The sequence below is a fragment of the Petaurus breviceps genome, unplaced genomic scaffold, assembly GCF_028583685.1.
Source record: "Petaurus breviceps papuanus isolate PSGF00001 unplaced genomic scaffold, PetGlider_PUasm1.0 37, whole genome shotgun sequence".
NCBI lineage: Eukaryota > Metazoa > Chordata > Mammalia > Diprotodontia > Petauridae > Petaurus > Petaurus breviceps.
This window is the reverse complement of record NW_027186296.1, coordinates 12,976,342-12,985,211: the sequence shown is the minus strand read 5'-3', so window position 1 is coordinate 12,985,211 and position 8,870 is coordinate 12,976,342. Positions and strand designations below refer to the sequence as shown.

General features: G+C 37.8%; 1 long non-coding RNA gene across 2 annotated transcripts in view; it reads right to left on the bottom strand.

The window, feature by feature from the left end:
* The window catches only part of LOC138168952 (uncharacterized), a 327,150-nt gene that overhangs the window by 6,054 nt on the left and 312,226 nt on the right, over positions 1–8,870 (bottom strand). The window lies entirely within an intron of this gene.

The following is an 8,870-nucleotide window of genomic DNA, read 5'->3' as shown; positions in this document are numbered from 1 at the left end:
ACATGACTAGTCAACCATGAATAAGCAAACAAACGAGCGGGAGCTAGATAGATAGATAGATAGATAGATAGATAGATAGATAGATAGATAGATAGATAGATAGATAGATAGATAACTATTTAGAATATATACATATACATACATATATATATATATATATACCCTCATTGAGTCCAGTCCAGCTGAGTGAGAGCCTTGTAACTGTTCGAGTGACCCAAATTCATTGAATAAAATAAAAGATGTATGATCATATCTTCATCATTCTCAGAAATAATAGGGATCAAGGACAAACCTCTAACCAAATTGGGTCAAAATCATATTCTCTAATCATTGGTGCTAGAGATTCTGACTCAAACCATATGAACTAAACAATAGATCTGCCCCATACCCCATAATTCAGACTAACAAATCCAACATTTAACAAGGGTCGTGTCAAATGGATTCATTTATGATATTGCTGCAAAACACTTAAGATATGTTTTATAGGAATTGTCTAAGAAAATGTTTGCTAATTCACATGTGAAAGACCTTTTTTGGCTGTTCCATTTTCATTTCAATTTAGAAAAGATTCATTAAACTCTATCACCACAGTTAATCAGAGAAGCACCATTACTAAGGCGAACAATTATGAAGAAATGAAATGACTCTGGTTAGTTCAGCACTAAGAAAGTAGACAGCTCCATAACATCTGCTCTTACTGTCATTCAGGGACAAAAGATCAGGAACATTTGAGAAAGATTTTCACTGAGATAAATTTTGTGGTTTGGGTAGTCTAGACTGGTCCCAGAGGGAGAATAAGATCCAGAAGTCGTCTTCTATTTTTATCCTCTAGACAATGACTAAGCGTATCAAGCAGAAGCTTTCCAGCTGCATCTTTGTGTCTCTAGCCTTCCTTCAAACTTCCCAGTTTCTGTTGAAAGTGCCACCATCTTTCCAGTCACTCAGGATCAGAATTTCAGAGCTATCCTTGACTCTTCACTCATCTTTCCCACTACCAGCCCCTATATCCAGTTAGTTGCCAAGTCTTGCTAATTCTACCTAGGCAGATAGGAGGAACAATGGGCCTGAAGTAAGAAAGACTTAAGTTCAAATGCAGTTGCAATTCTTACTATCTGTGTAACCCTTGGCAAGTCACTTAACCTCTAATATATAAGATAATATTTGTAAAGTACCGGGCACATAGTAGGCACTAATAAATGTTTATTCTCCTTTTCCTTATCTAAAATATGTTTTATACCTGCCTCTTTTTCTCCACTCACAAGCTCACCACCTTCACTGAGATTCTTGATACCTCTCCCCTAAAAACTGAAATAATTTCCTAATTGAATTCCCTGATTACAGTATTTTGCCTTTCCTATACATCACCCCTAGGGTTTCCAAAATAGATTTCTTAAAAACACAGTTCCTATAATGGCATTCCCCTACTCAAAAATCTTCAGTGAGTTCCTATTGATCCTAAAATATAAGTTCTCAACCTTGCATTTAAATTCATTCCATGATATGTCTCCCTTTTCAGTCATTTCCTATTACTCTTCTTCACCCACTGTCCATTCCAGTGACACTGATCTAGCTGTTGCTGACATTCCTTCTCCCTTCTTCATAAGTTCACACAGGCCATCCCCCATGTTTGTAATGCTCTCTTACCCCACCTCCATCTTTGTAGACCCCATAGCTTCCTTCAAATTACATCTCAGGTGCTACTTTATAATGAGCTATTTTCTGTCCCACAGTTATAAGTGGTCTTTATCCTACCCCCTTGACATTCATTTATATTATATTGACAGGGAGCCAATGTGTTCACTCTTTTTGCTTAACTATATTTTGCTTGTTAAAATAGGTCTCAGGGAGAAGAGGAGAAGCTTGGTAGTAATAATGATGTAAAATGAAGAAGAAAAAATATCAATGAAGCATTGAGAATACAAAGTAGAAACAAGTTCAGAAGGGGACATGGAAAGCAAAGAAGTGCTATTACTACTGCACTAAATTTAATAAATACTTTTATAAAAAGTTACTTAAAAGAAGTCCAATTTCATATGGAATCCTCCTTTCTATTCTTTGAATATGGAAATATTTGTGTTTATTGATATTTGCTAAGTTCATAAGAAAAAAAGAAAAAAATTTAAATTATTTTGCATTACTTTATATACAGATAATATTTGCTTATCTGTGTATAAGTAAATGCATTTTCTTAGACATTTACTTCTCTGTAAAAAAATCTATATATTTCCTTATATATGGATTATCATCATCACCACTATTACCACCATCAACACCCCCCCCCAAAAAATACAACTCCTTAAAGGCAAGGATGATTTCATTTTTGTCATTGTATTCTGAATATCTAATATGGTGCCCTGAACATCATAGATTCTTAATAAGTGTTTGTTAAATAGAAGTTGATCTGTTCATATAGTGATACTTCAGTACATCAAAGAGTTGTGATGTTATCAATGTGGGTATGCCCTCCATTTACTGTACCCTAATTAACTGAAGTCATACAGAGAGAAAGACTTTAAAGTATATACTCTTGTGTGCCTTAGTTGACAGGCTTCATGAATAATTATGATTAAAAAAAATTTTATTAGACGATGTTACAGAAATGCTTGTTTTATTCCAGAAATTAAAAATAAAATAAATCAAAATAAAAAAATCAAAATAAATAAACCAAAACAAACAAAAAATTCATCCTCTCGTAGCCAGTTCTCAAGTTATGAGCTTCTCCATTGTTTTACTAGGCCAGTCCTTGAACTTCATCATTCCAAAACACAAAATCTTTCAAGGCCTGTGGAAGCAGGCAGAGCTTACTCTTGGCTATAATGATCTTTGAAAACCTGGACTGGCCTTCATGCCAAAATGAAGCACTGGAACAGGATTTGTGTGGTCCGTCAGTTAAATGTTAAGGGCTTACTGTGTGCTAGGTACTGGTCTGAGGATACAAAGAAAGGTGAAAAACAGTCTCTGCTCTCAAGGATCAAGGGTGAGAGACAACACACAAACAACTATGTATTTTTTAAAACTATATAAAGGATAAATTGGAAAGAATCGATAGAGAGAATGCACTAAAATTAAAGGGGATCAAGACAGGCTTCCTGGAGCAAGTAGGGTTGTAGCTGGGACTTAAAGAAAACTGGAGAAGCTAAGATGTGAATAAGAGGAATGAGAACATCCCAGGCATTAGGGACATCTGGTGAAAATACCCACAGTCTGGAGACAGAGTGTCTAGTTTGAGTAAAAGTAAGAAAGTCAAAGTCACTGGACTGTAGGGTTCTCAGGGGTGGGGGTGGGGGTGGTAAGTAATAAGGTGTAAGAAGACTCTAAAGAGTGGACAGGTTATGAATGACTTCAAATTTTTATACACACAATAAATAATAAAACATGTAGTTCAGTAGCATATCATAACTAGTTAGAAGGGCATAAGGTTAGGTGAAAAAATAAATAAAATGACATTATCTACCTTAAAGAGCTGTCATGTGGGAAGAGCTGTCATGGCCCCAGAGAATGGAACAAGAACCAATGGGTAGAGTTTGCAGAGAGGCAGATTTAGGCTCAGTGTAAGGGAAAGCTTCCTAATCATTGAGAGCTGGTCAAAAGTGGAATGAGGCCAGTACCTCATAAGGAAGTGAGTTCCCCATCACTGGAAGTCTTCAAGTAGAATCTAGATAAACAAATGACAGAATTTCTGACCAGGTCCGAGTTGGACTAAATGACTTCTGAAGTTGTTTCCAGCTCTGAGAGTCTGTGATTCTGTAACAAGAATTCAATTTTGGGGATTTCTGTTTTTCCAAAGACAAGATAAGCCAAAAATAAACTTTGTTAGGTCTTGCAGAGCTAAAAAAGTTTAGTGTATTGGACCAATGAAGTTCAAGAATTAGCTGAGCAGGGGGCGGAGCCAAGATGGTGGAGTAGAAGCACGACCTCCACCTTCCCCAATACATGTAAAAAGGGGACTCTAAACAAACTTTGGAGCTGCAGAACCCACAAAATGACACAGAGAAGCTAACCTCTCACTGAGGACAGCCCGACAGGCCGGCAGGAATCCAGCGCTCTGAGAGCCGAGTCCAGCCCCACGCCAAGGCGTTAGCCCTAGGGTGAGCCTGACCAGCTGCGGCCAGAGGGACTCCAGATCAGCAACAGCTGCGGCCGTTTCCAGATTTATCAACACATAGATGCGAAGGACAAAGTGAGAGGTCAGTGCAGTCTGGACTTTGGGACCAGTAAGTGGGAGTGCATGGCTTTTACCCCCAGGGCGAGAAGCCTCTGAGATGCTGGCACAGCTGCAGTCAGTGCCACGTGGCAGCTTTAGCTCCTGGCCTGCACTGTGTAGGGGGACCAAGCACCAGTCTGAGGGGTAATTGCTCTTGCTTTAACCTGCTTGGATCTGGATTGCAGTCTAGTGTGGAGGTCCTGGGATGTGTGTCCAGCTTGCCAGAGCATGTGGAGACCTCAGAGAAGGCACCCATCTAATACCTCCGGCAGCTGAGAAAACCCCAGCATTTGGGATGAAAGCTCCCCTGTCTGGTGGCAGTCCTACTGTGGCAAAAAGCCAAAAGTCAAGTAATTGAGTGGCAAAATGAGCATGCAAAGAAAACAAAGCAGACAGAAGATTCCAACATTACATTCCTATTTTGGGGACAAAAAAGAGCAAAGCATGGAACAGGAGAAAAACAGTGAAGTCAAAACTCCTGCACCAAAAGCTTCAAAGGAAAATACAAGCTGGTTACAGGCCATAGAGGACCTTAAGAAGCAGATAAGAGAAGTGGAGGAAAAATTGGGAAGAGAAATGAGAACAATGCAAGAAAATTATGAAATGAGAGTCAACAGCCTGACTGAGGAAAATAATACCTTAAAAAACAGACAGACTCAAATGGCAAAGGAGGCTCAAAAAGGCAATAAGGAGAAGAATGCCTTAAAAAGCCGAATTTGCCAGATGGAAAAAGAATCTCAAAGGCTCAATGAGGAGAATCATTGCTTCAGAATTAGACTGGAGCAAATAGAAGCTAATGACTTTATGAGAAATCAAGATGCTGTTAAACAGATCCAAACAAATGAAAGAATAGAAGGCAATGTGAAATATCTCATGGGAAAAACCACTGACCTGGAAAATAGATCCAGGAGAGATCATTTAAAAATTATTGGACTACCTGAAAGCCATGACCAAAGTAAGAACCTAGAAATCATCCTCCAGGAAGTTCTCAAAGAAAACTGCCCTGATGTTTTAGTACCAGAGGGCAAAATAGAGGTTGAAAGAATCCACCGATCACCTCCTGAAAAAGATCCCAAAAAGAAAACTCCTAGGAATATTATAGCCAGGTTCTGGAATTCCCAGATTAAGGAGAGAATTTTACAAGCAGCCAGGAAGAAATAATTTGAATATTGTGGAAACACAATCAGGATAACACAGGATCTGGCAGCTTCTACACTGAGGGATCAAAGGGCTTGGAATATGATATTCCGGAGGGCAAAGGAGCTGGGATTAAAACCAAGAGTCACCTACCCAGCCAAACTGAGTATCATGTTTCAGGGGAAAATATGGTCATTCAGTGGAATAGAGGACTTTCAAGCATTCTTGCTGAAAAAACCAGAGTTGAACAGAAAATTTGACATTCAGATACAAGAAGCAAGAGAAGCATGAGAAGGTAAACAGGGAAAAGAAATCATAAGGAACTTATCAAAGTTGAACTATTAATATTCCTACATGGAAAAACAATCATTGCAACTTATGAAACTTTTCTCCGTAGTTGAAGGGATTAGAAATATATACATATGTCTATATATGAGGGTATATGGGCATATGAATACATATGTCAATGTATATATATATATGTTTACAGTTATACATAGATAGAGGGCACAGGACCAATTTAACAGGAAGGGATGATACTTAAAAGGTGAAATTAAGAGACGAGGAATATAATGAGAGGAGATGGGGAGAGACAGATTGGGGTAAACTATCTCATACAGAAGAGTCAAGGGGAAATGGTTACAATGGAGGGGAAGAATAGGAAGGCAAAAGGGAATGAGTCAACCTTACTCCCATTGAATCTGGCTTGAGGAGGGAGTGAAATACACACTAAATAGGGTATCACCCTCCAGGAGAGTAGTGGGGGAAGGATGATGGAAAGGAGGGCAGGCTGGCGGGGAGGGAAGTTGGAAGCACCCACTTTTGAAAAGGGATGGGATCAAAGTAGAGAATAGAACAAGTGGGAGGTGGGATAGGAGGGAAGGAAATATAGTCAGTCTTTTACAATATATCTACTATGTTATTGTTTTGCATTAGCCACACATGTGCAACCTATACTGAACTGCTTATCTTCCCAGTAAGGGTGGGTGACAAGGAAAGAAGGAAATGAATCTGGAACTGAACGTTTTAAAATCAAATATTCAAATATGTATGTGTATATGTGTGTGTGTATATATATATACATATATTATATACACTATTATTAATACCATCTTACATGTAATTGGGAAATAAGATATACAGGCACTGAGGCATAGAGGTCCACTGGAAAAGTCGAAAGGGGTATGGGAGAAAATATGGGAGAGAGCAGATTGGAGGAGGGGATATCCTGTGGAACTGCTATTTTGGGGTGGTGGGTAGGGGAAAAATGGGGAGAAAATTTGTAACTCAAAATCTGGTGGAAATGAATGATATAAATCAGAAGTTAATAAAGCATTAAAAAAGAATTAGCTGAGCAAAGAATGGAGTAGTTCGGTGTGCTTTTTTGAGCAGCACACCTTTAATCATATAAGAGGATGGAGAGGAGAATTTCCTCTGCTTACATGCAAACAATATTGGATTCATGTAATTAGTTCATTAGAATTTAACAACTAACTTTTTTACTTACTTGAGGCTAGTGACTTAAAATTTATTTAATATTCATAGAGCACTTGGAATAATTACATTTAATCATTCATTTCTTCATTTATTCACCAATTCATACAAATAACTGTTTTGAAATAGGAGATTTTTTAAAAATAGATATACAAGGATCCAGTTTACCATACCAGATAAAACAGTTTGTCCTCTTTAATTGAAATCAGAACTGACAGTTTCCTCCTTCAGAAAAACTCTTTAGGGGGAAAAATTGTTTTTGTATTTTAAACTTCAGCTCCATTCCTTTTCCTTGCCTCAGTAGTTTTACAACCACTAAAAATGGCTCATTTTACCTCTTGTTAGGTGCCCTTCCATGCAGGATCAGGGGGCTAATTACACATGCCATTAACCAAATGTAGTTCCAACTAATTGACAAAAAATATTTTACACCAGCAACTTTTGAAGAACACAACAGAGTACAATACAAGGGCATACTTCAGAAGGTTTCTCCCAGAACCTGAAGAAACACTGAATGCTCACTGCTCCTCTGCCCAATTCTAACATTTGACTGTAAATTGTCTCTATTATGTATAGTCTTTAGTACAGTGCTCAATAAATATTCATTCATTCATTCATCAATATTAATGAGCTCTTACTATGTTCATAGCACCGAGCTAGGTGCTGAGGAAGACATAGAAAACAAGAAAATATAGCTTTTTCTTTTAAAGAGCTTACAATCTGGTAGCTAACTTTTTAATGAATCCATGCCTCATAGATGTCCCTCTAATAGATACTCCCTCTAATAGTGCAGATTGCAATCCATCCCACACCTCAGTATAAAGGGTTAAAATTATTCTGTTTTTTCCCATACCTTTGATCTGGTTGGTTCTTCTCTCTTTTTATCAAGTCAACAAGAACTTATTAAGCACCTATTTTGTATCAGGCATTGTGCTAAAAGTTAATTTGTTGTATTGAGGAGAGGTGTGTGAGAGAAGATTTGAGCCTAAATTGAAGAATGGAGATACCATAGAAAGAAATGGGGACAGTATAAAGAGAAACTGGTTTGCAATGGGGTTAGGAAAGTTTTGTTTTGGCTATATGACTTGAAGCATCCAAGGAGAGATATGCAACAACAGAAGTTGGAAACAGCATGGAATTTCATAAGGTCAGGACTAGAAAATTAGATTTTGGAGATAGCTAATGATAATAATTTTAGCAAAAATAATAGGTGAGATCGCCAAAAGGAAATTTAAAGAGTAAGACCAAACCTTGATGAATATCTGCATTTAAGGAACAGAAAATGAAAATGGACCTAGCAAAGCTCCCTAAGAGCAGGGACTGTGTTTTTGTCTTTTTATCCCCAGTGTTTAGCACAATGCTTAGTACAAAGTAGGTTACTTAAAAAATGTTTGTTGACTTAATTTGATCAAAAGAGACAGAGAAGAACCAGTCCAAAGATATAGGAAAAACAGAACAATTTTAACCCTTTTTACTGGAGAAAGGAAGAGTAAAAGCATTTATAGAGCACTTGTTATGTACCAAGCACTGAGAACTTTTTACAAATATTCTCTCATTCGATCTTCACAACAAATCTGTGACATAGATTCTGCTATTATTCTCCCCATTTTACTGTTGAAAAACACTAAGGCAAATGGATATTGTGACTTGCCCAGGATCAAGTCTGGGGCTAGATTTGAATTCAGGTCTTCCTGACTCCACACCCAGCATTGTATCTACTGAGCCATTTAGCTGCCCACACACACACACACACACACACACACACACACACACACACAAATCAAGTTAGGGGGTTGAGAGATATGAAAAAAGATTGAAATAGCCATTGTAGGGAATTTGATCAGGAATAAAGAGATTTCATAAAATATTTACTGAGAATACAGCTGAGGTCAGATGGCATGAATTTCTAGTCAACTTCAGTTTGGCAATCTAGAGAGGAAAAAGACAGGTGGTGAATGTTCCCAAGTTTTGGTAACATAATGCCTACCTTCAAACAACTGAAGGTTTATCACATGCGATATGAGTTAGTCCCTGC